Source organism: Rhincodon typus, chromosome 32, assembly GCF_021869965.1.
Source record: "Rhincodon typus isolate 14 chromosome 32, sRhiTyp1.1, whole genome shotgun sequence".
Classification (NCBI taxonomy): domain Eukaryota; kingdom Metazoa; phylum Chordata; class Chondrichthyes; order Orectolobiformes; family Rhincodontidae; genus Rhincodon; species Rhincodon typus.
In genome coordinates, this window is record NC_063363.1 from 24,399,348 (window position 1) to 24,422,555 (window position 23,208).

The window sequence follows — 23,208 nt, forward strand, 5'->3', positions numbered from 1 at the left end:
CAGTGACAAGCCAGTATAAACGATGCATTGGCAGGTGATGCTACATTGCATCATACATTGTTTTTAAAATGTTCAGAAACATACTCCAAATCTGTCAAAGGTAGAATAGCTGCTTGAGGTATTTGAACATGGGGCTGGATTTTCAATTTGGTTTCAGGAACCCAATGCCTGTAGAGTTCCTTGGCTTTGATTTCATACTGCATCAGCATCAGTGACCATGATTTTTACAATACAGAGGCTTTAAGTGGGACAGAGGTGAGTTTCAAAGTCCAGTCAGTGGTGCCAGGCACTGCTTCAAAGCAACAGCTAATGCTAGAGAACAATTTTTAAAGACCAACTGCAACTATCACTGGTTTTAAAATTATGGTATAAGATTATGGTTAAGGTTGTAATTTGTTGCACATTCATAATTGTCCTTTAACTGAATTGCTTGTTAGGCTATTGCAGAGGACAGTTAAGAATGAATAACATTGCAATAGGTCTTCAGTCTTGAAACATCTTTCCCAAATGGTATTAGTGAACTAGATGGATTTTGTTTTACAAAAATAAATGATAATTGTGGAGATCAACATTATTCAGATTAGCTTTCAATTTCAGACTTATTAATTTAATTTAATTTAAATTCCACCCATGGGCATGGTCAGATTCAAACCTATATCCCCAGAACATTCGCCTTCTTGATTATTAGTACAGAGACAGTACCATTACACTACTGTGTCCCTGTTTAAAATTAAAATTCCACTTGCAGTTGCCTTTCAGTTTAGCGCAGGCAGAAAAGCAGAAGGCGTGTAGCCTCATGGTCCAAACAAGTGCCTCAAACCTTCATCATCAGGTGTTTGTCCAAGAAACCAAAGCAGGAATAGTTCATTCTAGTCTGCTCATAGTTGATCTTCAACCTCAATGTGATCTACCCTCACTATCACCCTATCCCTTGATATCTTTAATCTGCTCTGCTCAAGTGACCATAATTTCATGCTACCATGTGCAATTCAGTTTGACTGGCATCTTATTCCAGAATTTTAAATCAACAGCAAAGTTTCCTGCTGTGATTTGGACAGCTGCCGTCATTCATTCACCTTTCTCTTTCAACTTTTGTTCTGTCCTTCTCCAAGTCCATTAACAAGTTTCTTTTTTTTAAAAAAGTTAGTTTAAGAGCATTTTAATTGGAGCTCCCCCATTCCCACACCACCCAATATCCTCCTTGACTTGCCATCTGAGAGCATGACTTTCAAAACCATCCACAGTTAACCATGTACACAATCCCATCCCAAATCCAATTCATGTGCTTCAGAAACAAGCTGTAAGAGATCAACTGCCGACACATGATTACTTGAAGCAGGACAAAAATGTTCATAGTTCAGTTTTAAGATGCAATTGAAGGATACTTGTGGTGTTGCAGTCATGTCCCCAGCTCTGGCCTAGGAGACCTGGGTTCAATGCCCCCTGCCCCAGACATGTGGGTCAGGCCTCTTCTGGAGTACTCTGTCCACGTCCGGTCACCCTGTTGTAGGAAGGGTGGTATTAAGCTGGACAGGGTTGAGAGAAAATTTACTCGGATGTTGTCGGGAATGGAGGGACGGAGTTGAGGGGAAAGGCTGTATAGGCTGGAACATTTTTCACCGGAGTGTAGGAGGTTGAGGGGTGACCTTATCGAGGTTGTGAAAATCATGAGGTGGATAGATAAGGCGAATGGCAGGTGTCTTTTCCCTTGGGTGGGGGATTTCAAGACTGGGGTGCATATTTTGAAGGTGACAGGAGATAGATTTAAAAAAGACAAGACAGACATTTTTTTTTACACAGAGAGTGTAAGTGGAAGTGTTGGATGCAGGTACAGTGACAATGTTTAAGATATTTGGATCAGTATATGAATAAGAAATGTTTGAAGGGATATGGGCCAAGCACAGGCAGGTGGGACTAATTTAGTTTGATATTATGTTCGCCATGGATTGGTTGGACTGAAGGGTCTGTTTCTGTGCTGTGTGACTCTATGACTCAATAAGAAGTTGATTAGAAAGTATCTCAGACCATATTAATACAGACGTAGGACAGCAGTGCAAGACAGCACAGTGTTAATATTAATACTTCCTTCAAATCTGAAACTCAGCAAAGATTAAAAATTAGACATATATAAATTAAACTATTCCTCACATACTGTCCATTCCTCTCAAATTGTAGAGCGCAGTCATTTTTATCATGTATAATTGAAGGAGAAAACCATGAGCTAATGCCAGTTGCAAAACTCTTTGCAAACATGAGAAAAGTTCACGCTGCATGGCATCATTATTTTCTTCAAACAACAATTTCATACCTGTCTAAAACTCACAACGTTAATAACATTTTGCTGTTATCTACAACTTGTGTACAGAATGTATGACACAGGCACTAAAATCTGATGTTAATCAATTGTCTTCCACATGATGGAGTAAATGTAAAACTCTAAAATCCTCAAAAAAATCAAGAAGCAGTCAAACTTCTAATCCTATTGTGACAAAAGAAATGCCTTAATCACAGCATTTATTTTAGAACATAAACAATTCTTTCGAAGTATTTCATAAGATGCCAATTAAGTGTCTAGTAAAACTGCAAATTTTATAAACAAAGCAAAGCAAAATATTCCACAAAATAAAAGTACTGCACTCATGAAGGAATAATTTTAAACCAAGAAGACATTTCAAGCAATCAAGTACTGTGATACCCAAAATTGTGATTTCAAAATTATATTCCTCTATTTTTGCAAGACTAATGATTAACTCATCATTGTACTTTAACAGAATTACTTTTCAACTACTCACAAGAATCTTGATTTTACTTTAATGGAAAAAAATACTCGTCTCCCATCAGAGTCGGTCAAGTGTGTCAAGGAGAAAATTCTTCCTTTAACTCAGCTGAAAGCAGCCATACTACATTAAGTCTACTGGTTGTAAGTTTTTCCAGTATTGTGCAGTTTTCACAGTCACAGCTCTGCTTATTTCAATATCCTCGCTCTCTCTCTCCTGCATATTAATTCTCTCCCCAGGGATGGTGCAGCACTCCATACCGACAGCTAATATCAACACTTCATATTTTTGTGCTCAGCATACTCAGCAAAATCTGCCAAAATCTGCATAGCATGACATGTATTTCTGGAGCAAACAAAAAGGTCATTAAAAGATTCCCTGCTACAGTCAGATCATTCCATCATCCAACTCTGCCTTCAGTTTACCAAAAGTAATCCAAATTGCATGCTTGAGAGTCCAAACTAAAAGGTGATGACAAATGATAGAGCCAACATTTACTTCAGGTTGACTGCTGGAATGTGCGTCAACTCATTCATACACAAAATCTTCCCCTCAGCATAACGCAGCTGTTGCTGTATGAATCAAAGGGGCACAAATGTTACAATGCAATAATTTTTACTGCATGTGGCATATTTCAGCTCAGTATGACAATTATTTATTACATCAGCAAATTAAAGCACCTCCACAATAATGTGGAAAATACAACAGATGTCATTACTTCACAAATGCTAGTATCAGAGAAAACCAATTAACAAAAAAGCGTCAAGGTCTTTGAATATTTTTTGAGTCAAATTAAATTCCCAATGAATAGCTCCCTTGATGCTGGGCAATTAATGTGTGTCCAAACAGACTTGATAAAAATTAATCACCAAATCTCATCAACATACTCAGCACAGACTTGTCCTGTCGGTCATGTCTCAATATGCAGAGCAAACACAACAATATTGGGCTATCTAATTGGCTGGCAGTGGCTCTTGGATCAAACCTGTTACACTTCAAGAAGGATAGATGGCCAAAATATTTAACAACAGGAACTGTATTAAAGAAGGTATTCACTCTGCAGGCAGCAATTGCAACCTCAGCATATCTGCATGCAAAAGAAATGTGAAGAGAACCATAACTGTAGAAGTGAAGCAGTGGAGTACACTATCTTCTTCCCCCCTGAAGTAAAGGAACAACCAGCTTCAAAGGATATAGAAATGCCAAAAATGAGTGACAATAAAGTTCTATTTGAAAAGCGTTTTTTTAATCATTCATTCATGAAAATTGCTTTTACTATAGTTCACTAAAAGTGTCAATCATCTCGACATTTTAAAATATCAACAGCAGAAACTGCAGGCATTCAAAACCTCTAACTTGAATAAATGAACGTTGTGCAATTGAAAGAACAGATCAAAAAGTCAGAACTGTCAATTGAACAATAATTTCCCTGGGATGCAGCTACGTGTACATTAACATTCTCGTGTGCATGTGGGCTGTTAGCCAGGAACGGACTGAAGAGTGTTCGTATCATTTGGGTTACTAGGCTCTGTTCAGATGATATAGAGGGTCAATGGATATATAAGTGCTATAGCTTTACACAGTAGCTAATTGGGGCCATGGCATGTGTTGGGGTTATATCTTAGCATGGAAAGCATGAGGGATCATCTGTGTGGATTGAGGATCATGAGTGGCATGGATCTGGTATGGGAGTTTACAGTAGGGGAAGGGTAAGGAGGAGTGAGGAAAGATGGCTCAGAGTGCTCACTGTTTTTAATTACTACTAGAAAAAAAAACAGTTTCAGGGCATGGAAGTGGGCCTTTTAAATAACCTGCCTCAGCAGCCCCAGTCGGTGCCTCTGAATTATGCCTGGTGGGGAGGGGGAGGTCACAGACTTAACTCCTGTTAGCCCCTAAACCCTGGAATAAAATCCCATCTTGAGCTGGGAAAATTCCTGTCTCCCACTGTTTACTTCAAGGATAAAAATCCACTCAGGGTGGTATAGTGGCTCAGTGGTTAGCACTGTTACCTCTCATGCTAGGGACCCAGGTTCGATTCCAGCCTTGGCTGACTGTCTGTGTGGAGTCTGCACATTCTGCCTGTGTCTGCGTGGGTTTCCTCCCACAGTCCAAAGACGTGTAGGTTAGGTGTATTGGCCATGCTAATTTGCCCATTGTGGGAAATGCAGGGATAGGGTAGGGGGTGGGATGGTCTTCAGAGGTTCAGCATGGACTCGTTGGGCTTAATGGCCTGCTTCCACACTGTAGGGATTCTGTGTGTACGGGCACACATGTGCAACAGGTTTCAGTCACAGTGCCTTAAATTTTGACTTCATTATTCTGGGTCTGACTTTGAGCTCCTTCTATGGCTCAGTTTATTTTTCTTTTCCTGAGTCCACACCCAGGTTTAACGAATCAAGAAGAGTGAGCATCAATTGTAAGCAGAATCATTTCTTTGCCACCCCGCTATCCCTGACACTCACACTCCTTCACCTTGGGTGTCCAAACGCTGCCTTCAAGCCAGTGTTTAGAAGCATGTCGCATTTTGGATTACATGTGGAACCTTATAACGTGACAATATTTAATACCTAACTTGACACGAGATTTATTTTGCTAACTTGGCCACCAAACAGTACAAAACGGTGACACTTGTTCTGAAATCTTGAAGATTTTGCTTAATCTCCCATTCTGCCTCACTCTGTCCAGAGTCTCAATGCTCAACTGGGTTTTCCCTGAATGCAATTTCAGTGGCCAATCTACTCCAATTCCCTCTGCTTTTAGGTTTCTGCCGAAATGGGCTTGGTGCCCGAGCATTGTTGGCAGCAGCCCCGTCTTCCTTTATAGTCTGTTAGAGCAGCCAATTTGGATTTACAACACAAAAAGCCACATTGATTGATGGAGTGGTTCTTTGGTGTTTTGGTAATGAGTCCACCCTAAAAATGTGGAGATAGTAAGGCAGTTACCAATAATTAATCACGGGAGAGGTGCGTAAAACACCAAGCTATGGAATGGAGAACAGCTGATCACTGTTCCTCCTTCATGTGAAGGCATTTGGTCACATTTCTGATTGCATTCTCCATTGATGGATGATCTAAATCAGCTCTTTATCCTTATTATTTGTGTCAAGTGAATGTTTGACAAGTGAGAAAGGATTTCTGAAAGGATTGCAAGAAAACAAAATGACTCCCAATAAATCCAAAATTAATTGATACAATATCATAGAAGATTAAACACAAATAAAATTGTGAAAAAAAGGTTTTCAAGTCACATTAATTTCAGCGATGATATTTCAAAAACTGAAGACCAGATGTTTGCGAAATACATGACATGGCTGCACAATAAATTAGCAATGAGTAGAGCTCAACAGAAGAGTGATTTCAAAAACATCAAATATGTAGTCTAATGGTTTCTTCTGAACCACAAATACATGTTCTATTAACTAACATGGCAATTTATCTCCTTAAGGTTTCCAACGTAACATTCCACAAACAGTTAAAAGGACAAAAACTGATTGACATGCAACTATTTTGTTTTAAGGATAACGAGGTAAGAAATAGGGAGAGTGTGCAGCTAAACACGTGGCTACAGGGCTGGTGTAGGAGGGAGGGCCTCCATTATGTGGATAATTGGAGCACATTCTGGGGAAGGTGGGACCTGTATAGTAAGGACGGGTTGCACCTGAACCGGAAGGCACAAATATCCTGGGAGGGAGGTTTGCTACAGCTGTACGGGATGGTTTAAACTAGTTTGGCAGGGGACGGGGAACCGGATTTATAATTCAGAGGATGAGGTATTCGGCCTTCCAACAGACACAACAGGGAGTGAGGTGGTTTATAAAGAAATGCGGTCGATGGAGCGTAATTGCGGACACCGAGATGCTAAAAGTATCAGAAATAAAGCGGATGAACTTAGAGCAAGGGTCGGCACGTGGAACTACGTTGTTGTGGCAATTACAAAAACTTGGGTAATTCAGGGAGAGGAATGGTTGTTGGAAGTTCCGGGATTTAGATGCTTTAAAAGAAATAGGGAGGGTGGAAAAAGAGGTGGGGAGTGGCATTGCTAGTCAGGGCGAATATAGCAGCTACTGAAAGGCAGTTCGAGAATGATATGTCCACAGAGTCAGTTTGGGTTGAGGTCAGGAACAAGAAAGGAGCAGTCACTTTGTTGGGGTTTTTTTTACAGACCCCCTAACAGTTGCAGAGAAGTAGAGGAGTGGATTGGGAGGCAGATACTGGAAAGGTGCAGAAGTCACAGGGGTGTAGTCATGGGTGACTTCAACTTTCCAAATATTGATTGGAAACATTTTGGTTGCAATAGTTTAGATGGAGCGGATTTTGTCCAGTGCGTTCAGGAAGGATTCCTGACACAGTATATAGATAGACCAACATGAGGAGAGGCCACTTTGGATTTGGTGCTTGGCAACGAACCGGGCCAAGTGTTAGATCTGTTGGTAGGAGAGCATTTTGGCGGTAGCGATCATAACTCTGTTTCTTTCATGACAGTCATGGATAAGGATAGGTACATACGGCAGGGTAAAGTTTATAATTGGGGGAAGGGTAATTAGAATTCAGGTAGGCAAGAACTGGGTAACATAAATTGGGAACAGATGCTGTCAGGGAAGAGCACCACAGAAATGTGGAGATTGTTTAAGGAATGCATACTGCATGCGCTCGATATGTTTGTCCCTAGCAGGCAGAGAAGATGCGGTCGAGTGAGGGAGCCATGGTTCTCGAGAGAGGTCGAACGACTGGTTAAGAGGAAGAAGGAGGCTTATGTAAGGTTTAGGAAAAGAGGAACGGAAAAGGCTCTAGAGGGATACAAGTTAGCCAGGAAGAAGCTGAAGAAAGGGCTTAGGAGAGCTATAAGGGGGCATGAGAAAACCTTGGTGGATAGGATCAAGGAAAACTCCAAGGCTTTTTGCACATATGTGCAGAACAAGAGAATGACCAGAGAAAGGGTAGGACCGATCAAGGATTGTAAAGGGAATTTGTGCACAGAGCCTAAAGAGATAGGAGAGGTCCTTAATGAATACTTTTCTTCAGTATTCACAACTGAGAGGGACCTACTTGTAGAGGAGGATGTTGTGAAACAGGCAGGTAGGCTCGAGGAGGTTGATGTTAGTAAAGAAGATGTGCTAGGAATTCTGAGGAAGTTGAAGATAGATAAGTTCCCCGGGCCTGATGGGATTTATCCAAGGATTCTATGGGAAGTGAGGGACGAAATCGTAGGGCCTTTGGCGATGATCTTTTTGTCCTCACTGTCCACGGGTATAATGCCGGAAGATTGGAAAGATGCAAACGTCATTCCCTTGTTCAAAAAAGGGAACAGGGATAACCCCAGAAATTACAGGCCAGTTAGTCTTACGTCAGTGGTAGGCAAATTATTGGAAAGGGCTCTGAGAGACAGGATTTATGATCACTTGGAAAGGCACAGTTTGATTCATGATAGTCAGTATGGATTTGTGAGGGGTAGATCATGCCTCACAAACCTTATCGAATTCTTTAAAGAGGTGACCAAACACGTGGATGAAGGTAGAGCAGTGGATGTGGTATACATGGAGTTAAGTAAGGCGTTTGATAAGGTTCCCCATGGTAGGCTCATGCAGAAGGTAAGGAGGCATGGGATAGGGGGTAATGTGGCAGATTGGATTCAGAATTGGCTGACCCTTAGAAGACAAAGGGTGGTAGTGGATGGAAAATATTCAACATGGTGCTCAGTTACGAGTGGTGTACCACAAGGATCTGTTCTGGGTCCTCTTCTATTTGTGATTTTCCTAAATGATTTGGATGAAGGAGTGGAAGGGTGGATTAGCAAGTTCGCGGACGATACGAAGGTGGGTCACGTTGTGGACAGTGCGGAGGGCTGTTCTAGGTTACAAAGGGATATTGATAGAATGCAGAGCTGGGCTGAGAAGTGACAGATGGAGTTTAACCCTGAAAAGTGTGAGGTGATTCATTTTGGAAGGACAAACTTGAAAGTGGAATACAGGGTTAACGGAAAGATTCTTGGCAGTGTGGAGGAGCAGAGGGATCTTGGGGTTCATGTTCACAGTTCCCTGAAAGCTTCCACCCAGGTGGATAGAGTTGTTAAGAAGGCGTATAGTGTGTTAGCTTTCATTAAAAGAGGGATTGAGTTCAAGAGCTGTGAAGTTATGCTCCAGCTATACAAAAGCCTGGTTTGGCCACATCTGGAGTATTGTGTCCAGTTCTGGTCACCTCATTACAGGAAAGATGTGGAAGCGTTGTAAAAGGTGCAGAGGAGATTTACCAGGATGTTGCCTGGAATGGAGGGAAGGTCTTACGAGGAAAGGTTGAGAGAGTTGGGCTTTTCTCTTTAGAACGACGAAGAATGAGAGGTGACTTGATAGAGGTGTATAAAATGATCAGAGGTATAGATATAGTAGACAGCCAGAGACTTTTTCCTAGGGTGGAGGTAGCTTTTACGAGGGGACATTGTTTTAAAGTGAAAGGAGATAGATATCGGGGAGACGTCGGAGGTAGGTTCTTTTCTCGAGAGTGGTAGGGGCGTGGAATGCATTGCCGGAGAGGGTAGTGGAGTCGGCCTCATTAGGGGCATTTAAGCAGCTATTAGATAGGCATGCGGATGATAGTATAAGGTAGCGGTGGAGGTTAGATAGACCTTAGGTTTAGGGTAAAAGTTCGGCACAGCATCATGGGCCGAAGCGCTTGTACTGTGCTGTACTGTTCTATGTTCTATGTTCTATCTCCCAATCTAAGAGTAAGGTCACATCAAGAAGTGAGCCATATTCTATCTGATAAAGCAATTTTGGAGATGGTTCAAACATTCATGCGGCAAGTTATTATGCCTTGGTTACCTCTCATCTTGATTATTTAAATACAATCATGGCAGTCACTTTATCTTTGACTCTCAGCAGTGATCTTTTCTCTCCTCAAACCAAAAAAACCCTTGATTCAAATGTACTTGTAAAGTACCACTCCATTTCTAACCACCTATTCCTCTCCAAAGCCTGTGTATGTACAGTCCCAGCCACTGGGGCTGGGTATCATATGGCAAAAGTGCGAGAAGTGATTCCTCCTAATTGGGTATCATGTGCCCATTGGGAATGCTCAATCCCAATCTCCCCTTCATGAAATGGGCAACTCATGCTCATTTAAACACTAAGGTCCCTTGCTCATTATCACAATTATCTTCCAATCTATCATCCTCAGCATGGACTGATTGCAGTCCTTTAGCGATCACAACTCTCGGTGGGGGTGGCCATTTTCTTATCCAGTGGCTGTTGGAGGCTAGAAATCCTCCTTCATGGGGTGGAAGCCATAACATTTGGCACTTGACTGCCCACCGATCATAAAATCAGGACATACCTTCTCAGGCAAGCAGAAACAGGCTTGCCATTAACTTTTGAGCTTGTGGGTGGGGTTATTACTTTAGCATAAAATTCAGCCCAGGAAGAACACAGCCTCTCCAGGAAAAGCATCATCACATTTATCCATAGTTCATCTCCACAATCTCTACAATATTGATTGCTACAGATGACCCACAGGCTGAAAATCTATGGTCCTTACTAAGTAATGATCCATGATGGTAATATGCTACCAAGGCACCAGTGTAAAAATAAAGCGATGAGCCTGTCCAGTATCATTGACCACCTCTTCAACAGTATGACCTCAACTTGAAGCCTGCCAATCCTGATGAGAAAGCAAGATCAACCCAGGGTTCAGAATGAAGAACGCCTGACTAAAATCATTTCAATGGGGATTAAATTGATACCTCTGGGTCCTATGACAGATGACAACAATTCTGTTTCTATGAAATCCAGCCACAAAGAAAGAGATCTGCTAACGCTTTTTTTAAAATCAAATTAAGTACAATTTGTTTTGTTTAGTTATGTTATATTTCTGTGTATTCCATTGGGGCATAAGTACAATTGCACATGAAGCTTAACAATGCTGTACCTCATCTTTCACTTTGTACTAATAACATTTAGACCTGATCATTTTCTGCATTTCATTATTACAGATGGTAATCCAACAGTTTAATTTTAGTAAAAGGATTCTTCATAATACTGTCCTTGACCTCATGTACTGCAGAAAATGCTTTGAATTCACATCAATGCAAGGCCTCTTGAAACTTTACCTCAATCTACCATTAATGAACAAAGAACAGTACAGCACTGGAACAGGCCCTTCAGCCCACCAATGCCTGATGCCCTTCCAAACAAAAAATCTTTTGCCTCTATTTGTTCCATATCCCTCTATTCCCTGCCTATTCATATATCTGTTAAGATGCTTCTTAAACATTGCTATTGTATCTGACTCTAGCACCTTCTCTGGCAGTGCATTCCAGGTATTTACTCTGTGTAAAAAACTTGTCTCTCATATCACCTTTAAACTTACTCTCTTCTACCTTAAACCTATGTCCCTACTAATTGACATTTCTACCCTGGTAGAAAAGACTCCGACAGTCCATTCTATCTCATACTTATTTGAAAATAAGAGAAACTATACCTCCTTGACTGCATTTTATGGATGTCAGAGTTCATGTTTCTCAATTGTTTTGTTTTATTTTGTATTTGTTTCTGAATCAAGGGGTTAAAAATATTTAGCCAACTGGGCTGTTTATTTGGAATAAATGATGTAAAGACATGGGATTTTTTATTCATTGATGGGATGAGGGCATCACTGGCTAGGCAGCGTGATTTGCTCATCCCAGAGAGCAGTTAAGAATCAAGCACATTGCTGTGGGTCTGGAGTCATATGTAGGCTAGACCAGGGGCTGGACAGCATCAAGTTTCTTGAGTGTTGTTGAAGCTGCACTCAACCAAGCAAGTGAGGAGTATACCATCACACTCCTGACTTGTGCCTTGTAGAAGGTAGAGAGAAATGGCTCGTCTAGGTACGTTATGGTCAATGGTAAACCCCAGGATGTTGATCATGAGGAATTCAGCAATGGTAACGCTATTCAATATGAAGGAGTGATGCACAATGTAAGTCCTCGAATTTCATGGAATATCATTGGAAAGTATTTCATATTCCCTTAAAAACAACAAACCTCTCACCATCTTTTAGAAGCCTCCAGACCAACGATATGAAGGAAAAATATGCATTCTGCGATGTGTAAAAAAACTTGTGATCAATTTGTGTCGAAGAAACTGCATCTAAAGGATAAACTGTTTATCCTTTAGATGAATGAAAAACCCTGAAATAAAAGCAGAAAATACTGAATAAAGGTCCAGAAGCGGCAGTATTTGCAGAGAAGAAACAAGATTAAGATTTTGGTTAAGGTCTCAGCTAGTTCCAGAACACAAATCCTCAATATTACAGCTGAGATGCTTTCAGAGCTCAGAGCATTGTCTGTATCCATTGCCTTTAGCTGTTTCCTGACAATTCATGGAGAATATCCAGTTGGCAAGTAATTCCTGTCATTGTGGAGATCTTGGGCAAATGCATCATCTACTTGGCACTTCTGAAGATGGTTGCAAATACATCAACCTTATTTTTTTTAACTTAGGTGCAGTGGTCTACCATTATTGAGGATTGGGGTGCTCAGCAAGTCTGCTGCCTTTACTGATTTAATTCTAATTTAATTTTTCACCACTATTCATGTCTGTATACGCCAGAACTGCAGAATCTTAATTTGATGCACTTGTCATGGTATCACTTAGCTCTATCCAGTGTGTGCGGCAACCACTGCTTATCATGATTAGTTTGGTGTTGTATCATATTTAGTGTTTCATATTTAGGGATGTCTGACACCTCGTGCTCTCCCACACTGCTCATTCAACCAAGGTTCAATGGTATAGCAATGGCAGCTTGAATGATATGTTTGACCTTAATGTTACAGATTGCTAATGGTCCCCACTGACTAAGGGATACCCTGTTTTACGCTGCTATATATGTTGTTAATTTATCCCATTTTAGACAATGGCAGTGCCACAGCACTTGATCGCTAGTCCACAATGTGGAGATGGGACTTGGCCTGCAGAAGGATTAAATACATTGACAAACATGCAAAACTTTTAGTCCTCAGAGGAATTCGGTTTCAGGAATGCACAGCTTGGGGATGTACTGCTGACATTTATACTTTAGTGCTTGACTCTGGAATTCTTATTAGCATAAAACTCGGGTGATCATTGATCTGATTCTTAAAACTAAGTGGCTTCTGCTGTGATAACCAATAGAGAAAGCTTATTTAAAAAATAATGGATAGGCTTTCAGGAAATCAACATCAAAACAAGAAAAAGACCAAAACATTTGTGCATTGTAAAATAATCACTTAGCCTAATGAATGTTAAAAATAGTCTTCATTTTCTTATTCCGTAGTATCTATATTTATCTGCACAAAAGTGAGCTGTTGAAGGATTTTCGAAATGGCATTCTGAGCCATGCTAAAGCATTTGGGAATTCTTACATTTTTTCTGTTAAAATCAATCTCAATGTTCCTATACAGTTGTGAGTCAAGAATATTAGACCTCTGGCAGTGCTAAATTTGGTAGCCTTTTGCTGGTTTTCATTTATCTCCACTAAATAATCCAGTTTAAGTTATTTTGACATCAGATCAATATTTATGCAACCCAACAGCAAAAATGATGGGTTTGACTCCTCTCATAGCACTTTCATTTCATTCAAATGCTTTTAATTTTTAATTCAATTTCTAGGCTTCAGGCTGATATCTGAGCAGAAGCCAAGTTCAACCTGCAATGATGTGCACGTTTTTTTTTTAATTTAAATAACTGACTCAATTCAAATACTTAATACCATTCAACTACTCCAAGGGACATGTACCTCATGATTGTTATAACTCTGCTTTCCATAATAACCAGGAATCACAGCCAAAAAATATGTGAGCCTATGAAACCCCAGTGAAAAATATGGCATGTCTGTGTTGCAATTGCTCAGAATTAGCTTAGTTCAATCAGTGTAATTTCTGCAATAAATGCATTCTTACAAAGAATACTGCAACATTCATAAACAAGTAAGCCCTGGAATTCATTGGTTACATTGACACACTATACCAAGTCTTATGCTAGTTTCTGTGCCAGTATTTCTGCTGAAACTATTTAGACAAGGTTCTGTGGCACAATAAAGAGTGCTTAGGACTTCTACAGAGTTACTGAAGTCGTCATTCAAAAGTTGTGGGCTCGGGTCCCACCAGGCTCCAATTTAGGGGCGGCATTGTGGCTCAGTGATGGGCACTGCTGCCTTGCACCACCAGGGACGCAGGTTGACTCCAGCCTTTGACAAGTGTGTTTGCATTTGCATGTTCTCCCTGTATCTGCTTGGGTTTCCTCCAGGGGCTCCAGTTTCCTCCCACACTCCAAAAATGTGCAGGTTAGGTGGACTGGCCATGCTAAATTCTCCAGGGATGTGCAAGCTAGGTGGATGAGCCATAAGAAATGCAGGGTTACAGGAATAGGGCAGGGGAGTAGGTCTGGGTGGGATGTTCTTCAGAGGGATGATGTGAACTCGATGGGCTGAATGGCTTGCTTCCACAATGTAGGGACTCTATGAATGTTTCTTGCAATGCTTATTGTGCAAATAGCACAAGTGCAGCATCACTAATAAAACATAAGACCAGAAGAACTTTTGTTCTGATGAAGGTTCACTGGAATAAAAATGTTGACTCTGCTTCTCTCTACCGATGCTGCCTGACCTGCTGATTTTCTTCGGCACTTTGTTTGTGTAATATATATTGAATGATTTGTTCAGTCAGCAGACCAGGAGATTCATTGTCCTATAAGGAGGAAATTAGCTCATATTAAGTGGTATTAATTAAAGAAAGAGGTTAAAAACCAAGTCAAATAAGATGCTTAGGAGAACCAAATGCAACCTGGAGTTTTTAGTTTCCCTGAATGCATCAGAACAAATACTTGAAAATGCTGCATGGCAATTTTCAAATGTGCATTTTTATACAACATATCTTTGTTTCACAACGTTATTGGTGTTTAAATTGTCACATGAGTTGTACAGCACTCATTCATTGAGCCTTAAGAACATGGTTTGCACTTTGTAGCAAATAAGCAAAGATAAAACTACAATCAGATAATGATTTATACAAGGAACTGTTCTTCCTCTTTTTCAGTGACTGAAGTCCAATATATGAAAATAACCCTTCATGCCTTTTGGTTTCTTCATTGGTTCTGTTAGAAACTCTGCATATTCTGCCATTTTTTGAAACTTGTCAAAATCTCCTGATCTAAAATTTCTCAAGTCCTCTTGTATGTTACTGCTTTATAATTCCGATTCAAAAAATTATATTGATCAACAGTCCACATTTCTTATTCTCCATCACAAAATGAAATAATCCTGGTAAATTCTCAATGACAAGATCCCAAAATGTTAAAATACTTGGAGACACTAAGGGCTGCAGATTCTGGAAGTCAGAGTTGATAAAATGTGGAGCTGGAGGAGCACAGCAGGTCAGGATGACGGGTCCAGACCCGAAATGTCAACTTTCCTGCTCCAGGAAAATTGACATTTCAGGACTGGGCCCTTCATCCTGACCTGCTGTGTTCCTCCAGCTCCACAGTTTATCAATGTTAAAATACTACTTTACTAACAAGTCTCACTCAATGTACAGGCCAGGTCCTGTTGATGACGTTTCATAACTTAATGCACAGAAAAATCAAAACCTGAAGGGGAAATATTCTGTGAACATTCTTGTGTAAACCCGGCCTTATTCATCTTCAGGCTCGAACGTAGAGTCTGTTCAACTTGTCAGACCTTCTCTCCAGACACGTGAAAGTACAAATTTACATCAATGTAGGATAGCAACAATAAAATGCCACTTTTTCCAGACAGCCATAATGACTTCTTTGTAGCATTGGAAAGTAACTTCAACATATTTAACACTTAATTCTTACCACTTATCTTTTCCATATGCATTTCTTTCCATATGTGAAACAGATGGGTGTTCAGTTTAACCAATCATAAACCATTAAGAGAAAGGGCTTTAATTGCAGCGATCTTCCTTGGCACTCAATGATTGAGTGCTGCACAACTCATGTGACAATTTAAACACTAATAATGTTGTGAAACAAAGATACGTTATATAAAAATAAACATTTGAAAATTGCCATGCAGCATTTTCAAGTATTTGTTCTGATGCATTCAGGGAAACTAAGAACTCCAGGTTGCATTTGGTTCTCCTAAGCATCCTATTTGACTTGGTTTTTAACATCTTTCTTTAATTAATACCACTTAGTGTGAGCTAATTTCTTCCTTATAGGACAATGAGTCTCCTGGTCTGCTGACTGAACAAATCATTCAATATGCAGGGAATTGTAATTACCACTGACATTTTTTAAAAAATGAATATATTGCACATTTGGTACAATTTAAATGATTGTACACTTCAACTGTTCCAGAGATCTAACACTGTTTTGGACTTATGCTTTCTGAGGGCTGGATATCCAACTTGCATATGAATTCTATTCAGATTAAATGCTATCAAGAATACAAACACAATCTCTCTCCTTCAACCCATGGAGCATGGTGTAATAGAAGCGTTTAAAGCTTATTATTTAAGGCATACATTTAAGAGGCTGATTGCAGCCACTGAGGGGGATAAGAACAGTGTTCTTCAGTTTTGGAAGAGTTTTAACATCTAGAATACAATTGACATTATCGTGGAGACCTGGGGTGATATCAGTAAGGACTGCTTGCATGCAGTTTGGCAGAAGCTTATCCCAGATTTTTTTCAAGATTTTAAAGGCTTTGATCCATCAGAGGAGCTCCCAAAGAACATCGTGTTGATCTGGCAAAGCAAGTTGGATTTTAAGAAGTAGAGAGTGAGAATGTTGAAGAGCTGCTTGAGTCCTACTGTGAAGACCTCCCTACAGCTGATCTACAACAACTTGTCGCTGAGGGGATAGTGGAAGGTAGAGATGAAGAAGATGAAGTCCAGGATGCAGCACCACAAGACATTTCCACTTTTGTTTTGTCTTCTATCCTGAGGGAGGTTGAAAAGCAATTGCAGCTCTTAGAGGACAATGATTACAATGCAGAATGCAGCAGGGTAGCAGTTCATGAAATAAGATCTTCTTTGGCACCCTATGAACAGCTTCTTTATGAAAGAAGACAAAGGGCAAAGCAACAAAAACTGAATGTCTTTTTTAAGCCACCCCCAAGAAACAGTCAGAGGGCAATGGGCCATAGCCAACCACTTCTGGATTAACTATTTTTTCACCCCAACCACGTAATCACAACTGCATTTGTAAGTGATGATGATGATGATGATGACAACCGTTGGCCCCAGCATTAACAGCAGAGCAACCTCAAAACCTCTTCCCCCATCAAATCATCTTGACATTTTTCAAGGTAAGGTGTTAAATGTACTTTTATTTCATTATTGGATATGAATTAAACATTTATTCAAACTGTGCTATCCTTTGTGTTCAGCTTTTGAGTGATTTTTGAGCGATTTTGTGATACTTTTTGGTGGTCTGCACCAATTCCACTTTTCCCTTTGGCCGCGTTATTTCTTTGGCATGATTTTTTATGACATGCTGTTGCACAGGAACGCAACTATCATGTTGTAGCAGAACCGACTGTACTGAGAAGCACCAGAGGAAAGGTGACGCAAGCAAACAAAATGCCTTTGTATTTTTTTTTTATTTAGCTCTCTTTCGGAAAACAAAATAGGAAAAGCACTGAATTGTAATTGGAAAATTGAATTGATGTCATGGCACCAAAAATTTACAAAAATTCAATTTATCTGTCAGAGAAGAAGTCTGCAATTTAAAATTTGTGCATGATTTGTACCTAAAATGATTATAACAACATCCATAAAGGATTGCAGCTGCACCAGAGTTTTTGTAAATGCTTATGTTCTTCCATGTAGACACATCAAAATGCAATCTTGCCTTAAATCTATTCATTATGGAATATGATGACTAAAATTAATTACACTGAAGTAAAGGCTACCCATCAACTAAAAGGACAGTTTGATGCAACGGACTACCTGTTACTGTTCTGAACTTGATAGTTTTTTGATATCCACAAATTTCCAGTTGGATTCTATTTCCAGCATCTGTCATGACCTGACAATATTAAATTCTGAATCATCTTTATAGTGCAATATATTGTTTTTATGTTTTATGATTTTGAATATTCATGCAATTATGTAGTCCAATTCAAAAAATGTAATTTGTGAAAGTAAAAGAAAATACCGTTAAACTCCAAATACTCAAAATAATCTTAATGTTTAATCAAAGATGAACCTTGCTTTGCGGTGTATATTCTGGCTGAGAAACACCTTGGATCTCGATGCAGTCAGTCCATCCACACTCAAGTATGATTCCAAGTTAACAATTTAGAACAGTTTTCCTTCAGTATCTCATTTGAAAGACTGCTAACAAATAAACAATTTAAATTTCCTGAGTACTCTACATTCATAATATTAATGGAGATAGAGCCCTGCATCCTTACATCATTAATTCATCCCTGTTTACAAGCATGTCTGTGTTAATTCAGTAGGATATTTAAACAAACAACACATTCCCAACTGCTGCAGACATGCTGAAGTGTCCTGAAAGTCAATGTTCAGTTCATGGGTGTCAACAAGGCCCATGTAATTTGTCATCAAAATCTTACAATTAAGTGAAAGAACCTGTGAAAGTATGAAATGTTAGAATATATGTGCGTACAGAACAGGTTAGTTTTTAATTTTAAAGAAGATCACCAGACATAGAGCACATTTAAGTGCGTTCTGAGGATGCTACGAAAGTGGACCTCTTAAGACACATTATGATTTGAGTACTTGTCATGATTGTGACTCAGAGAGACCATGCGCAGTGCCATTAGACATTTGCTCATTAATAGTTAATTGAAACAGATCTAGTGACCCAAAACAGAACAAGATATAAATGGGAAAGTGAAGGAAAATTGTCATGCTGGCCCTGAGAATCAAATTAATATTCATTGCCCAAGCAGTACATTGCATCTTAGAAACTACAGCTGCATGCCTTAAAGCAGTGAGATTTGTCAACTGTAGTTAAGAGGGGAAAGGTATTCAAATCAATGAACAGTAATCGGAACTTAGGTTTGACCCGGGAAGTTTGATTGAAGAACTGCATGCACAATGGATTTTGTTTCTCTGTTCAGGTCAGTTTAAATTGCAAATGCTCTTTAACTTATTTGAGGATTAAGGGTGTCAGCTGTAGCTTTGTGGCATCACCCTTGCCCTAGGTCAGAACGTTGTGGATTCATGATCAACTCCAGGCAATAGAGCACCAATTCTAATTTGTTACTCTTATGTAAAACAAATTAGATTTTTAAAAAAATTGATTAACAAGATGTGGGCATCACTGGCCTAGCCATCTCAAATTTCCAAGAGGGCCGTTCAGTGTCAACCACATTTATGTGCATCTGGAGTCACATGCAGGCCAGCTCAGATAGACCAGATAGCAGTTTCCTTTCCCAAAAGGCATCAGTAAAGTAAATGGATTTTCCTGACAATTGACAATAGCCTCACTGCCATTACTAAACTCATAATTCCAGATATTTTTTGAATTCAAATTCCATCATCTGTTATGACAGAATTTGAACTTGAGTCCCCAGAACATTACCGGGGTCTCTAGATTAATAGCCCAGTGATAATACCACCAGGTCATCACCTCCCTCACTGGTATTGGCATTACTATTGGTGGTACTTACAGAGGAGTTGAAAAACGTATTGAGAATTACAAAGTTATAGTGACTAGATTATGTCCCAGTTCATATAGGTTTACTGCACAGCTTCTTTAAATCTATTTTTTGAGTGCAAGTTTCAAAGTCCTCCTGTCTCTGTTCTCATTCTACAACATAGCTGTCAGCAGTACTTATCTCCTTGACTTCTACAGGCAAATATATGTCAAGTTGAAGCAATAGATGGAAAAAAAGACATAGGCGAGATTTAATACTCAATGTGGGGTTTCGTGCTGGCACAGCTATGATTTAACCAACAGCAGGAGATACTCAGCCCAGCAGCTTTCCTTGCACTGCATGGGGGAGGTGGGGGAGTGGATTGTAGTTCAAATTTTAATTTGCATATTGAGCCTATTAAAGTGCCCCACCAACTATCAACAGTAAAGTATAAAACTGGAGATTTTTAGTCATTTTATACATTAAATCTGGTATCTATTTTATAATTTATAGTCTAAATTGCTGACTGAGATTGTATTTAATTAACAATAACAGAAATTGCTGGAGAAATTCAAAAGGTCTGGCAGCACTTGTGGAGACAAAGCCGAGATGGTGTTCCAAGAACAGTAACCCCTCTTCAGAACGTGAACACAGAATAGGACTCAAAATGGTAACTCTGCTTTCTCTTCACGGACGCTGTCAGACCTGCTAAGATTTTCCAGCAATTTCTGATTTTGTTTCAGATCTTCAGTTCTTTGTTTTATTTTAGTGTTTAGTCAATGTTGTTTTTGTAAATCTGTGTCATAGTAAAGTCCTTAAACCTAAAAATCTTCCGATGTGATCCTTTCAATAAATGTTTGTCTCCGTAGGGACCACACAACAGCGGAGTAAAGATCAATCTCTCCAAGGAGAGATTTTAACTAATTCAGTGTTCTTGCTCAAATTCCAAACTGAGTTCCGGTGCTGAACAGGATGGGCTAAAATTGATGATGATATTCGACAGCTGCATGACCTTGAATGAGTCCTGTACGTGCTGAGGACTGCATAATCAACGTGTTTTTCTGTAATTGTTTTTCTGTACTTGCTGTTTGTTACACTGTATATGAGAGAGAGTTTCCTTCCGAGTAGTTGGACTTCACCTCGGATTGGGACCGTGAATGGTGCCAGGAACAACCTAAGCCTCCAGACCAGCTGTCGATTGAGGGGTCCCCCACGGGCATAAGGGCATGAGGTTTCCTGTCTTTCTTTTCTTTCCTTTTTCATTCTTTTTTTATTTACTTAAAAAAATGTTCATATTTAAGTAAATTCATGTCATTGAGTCTTCTCTTAACTATATTTGACAGAATCTGAAAAGAACCATTTGGTTACACGTTGTGATCCAAGACAGTAGCCAGCCAAAATATATCCCCCTCAAAGCATGAGTAAGGACTAATGTGACCTGTCTTACAGTCAATATGTCAGTATACCTTTAATTAACATTCTCATGAAATCATCAGCATAGTGCCTATGACCTGAGAGTACAAAGATCCCATTCTCCATCTTACCTCAGGAAGTCTCAAAGCATGAGATGCTACAAGAAGTACTGCTCTCTGCTGTCAACGACTAATGAATTTCCCTTAGGAATGTAATGCTTGCATGCAATAGTCAGCTGTAATAAACATCAGTTGGATTGCTAAACAGCACAATATCCAGACCCAGTGTCTTAGTAACAAAGCTGTTGCACTGACAGCATTCTGTCATTACAGTTAACAAAAATCTGACTGTGGAAGTTCTTGTATTTTCAGGCATCTTATGTTTTATTGGAACAAAGTTGAGCAAAGAATATCTGTAACATTCACTGCGTGAGAATTTATTTTATATTTTAGCAGAGAGTGGTTGTGGTCTTGGTGTTCTTTTTAATTGATTCAAAATGAGATCAACATATTACAGTCTGCTAGTCATTAGAACTGCACAAGTGTGTATTCTTCATGGGAAGAAAAGGGAGTTTACTGAGTTTTAGATTGGATGCTAACAAAGCAAATGAAAATGAGTACTTATTTGATGATAATGAAGATAGCTGAGTTCATAGAAAAGTCACAATGCTGGACTATTGATGTGCAATTGCCAAGTCTTATATTAATTCTCCTGAAACCTACTTACTTGTACTGCTGTATGTTGTCAAGGGTAAGCTAATCATGCTTGGCAATATTTCTTCATGGCTGAATAATATATCAGTTGTTCCAACACCTCCCTTATCTGTTATAGGAACAAATAGTTTATAGCATCTGTTATTTGTTTCAAATTAGATATTTGCATGAAGTCAGACCCACTGCAGTGCAATATTTAACAACGCTGAACGAGCTCAAATTATATCTAATTGGTTTTATTCTATACCATAGCACTCAGCAAATCTGGTGAAGATATTTTAAAAATTTCCCGAGTGAGGCAATCAACATTCAAATCAATGTTTAATTGCAGCTTTGCTGATGTGAATTAAGCTCCAAGTGTCTTTTTCTTACAATTCCAGTTCAGCTGTAATTTAAAAAGTTCCAAAGATGTCACCCAGAATGCAGTGGTACAGTGTTAATATTCTTGTTTTCAAAGTTGTGAATTCAAACATGGGTTGAGGAAAAGTCAAAGTAAGCTGGTACTTCACTGACACACTGAGGAGTTAGTACAATTCTGAAAATATACATTTCAGAAGGGACATTAAACTCAATTGCAAACTTAACTCTCAGCTGGATACAAAATATCCTGTGACAAAATTCAAAGACAACCAAGATGACTTCTTCCAGTGAGCATGTTGATATTAATGCCCCAACCAACACATTTTCTCTGGTCATTATCTCAAAGAAATTGCTTTGTTCAAATTGGTTGCTAAGCTTTTCTGGACAACAATTATGTTTCAAAAGGTCCTTCATTAGTTGCAAAGCACCTTGAAATGTGCTAGCGTTGTGACAGCCATTGTATAATTGAAAGCTTGTTTTCTCTTGAACAATTTTTACTGCAAATTAATGAAGTCCATATCATATTGTCCTTTTCATGATTAGGATGCTTGCATTAGTGTTTTTTTCTTAAATTGAGTCTCTTCAATCTCTACTGTCTCAGAGAAAAAGGTACCCATCACCAGGAAAGAATGTTTCAGTAGCTGACCATTGCACTTATTTTCTTTGGATGGACTTCAGTTTGTTATACCACTTAACTAATGAGGATTTCTGAAAATTCCCAGAATTGGATTGGAAACAAATGCACAATGAGAATCTGAGCCATGACAATGACCAGGTAAGTTGCTAGCGTTATCACTGAGTGGGAGTGGACTGTATCTGATTAACACCCAGAAATTACGATGTACTCTTGTCAGTCTTGTACTTTAGCATAAAGCAGAGTTAGTAAGTGGGGAAAAGATACAGATGTGCAAGTGAAGAAAATTTAGAGAAGAGAAATGAAACACAACACAATTGGGATCAAGGCGTAGAATGGGAAAAAGAAATGGTCACAATTGATAGAAAAGAAAATTCCCTCATTTTTTTCTGAACAGGGCATCTTATTACAAGACACCAAAGAGAAAACAGGTATGTCTTCCAAAAGCTGCAGCATTTGCGAACACAAAAAAATCAACAATCCTCTGTCTCATGTTGTTGTGGCAGCTGTACCTTGTTAAAGAAGTTTGGTGCATCTTTTGAACAATGCTGCGGTAGACAATGATGAAGTCAACATTGTGGTAAAGTGGTAGGGTCTCTGCTTCTGGGCCAGAAGTCTGGGTTCAAGTCTTACTTGCGCTGGAAGTGTCTCACAATACATTCAAACAGGATGATCCAAGTGACTTAAAAAGTGGCCACTGTGATCCTGTCACAGATAACCATGTTAAG

At 39.4% G+C, this 23,208-nt stretch overlaps 1 protein-coding gene across 3 annotated transcripts in view; it reads right to left on the reverse strand.

Moving 5' to 3' along the window:
- The window catches only part of LOC109934062 (opioid-binding protein/cell adhesion molecule homolog), a 920,827-nt gene that overhangs the window by 815,543 nt on the left and 82,076 nt on the right, over nt 1-23,208 (reverse strand). The window lies entirely within an intron of this gene.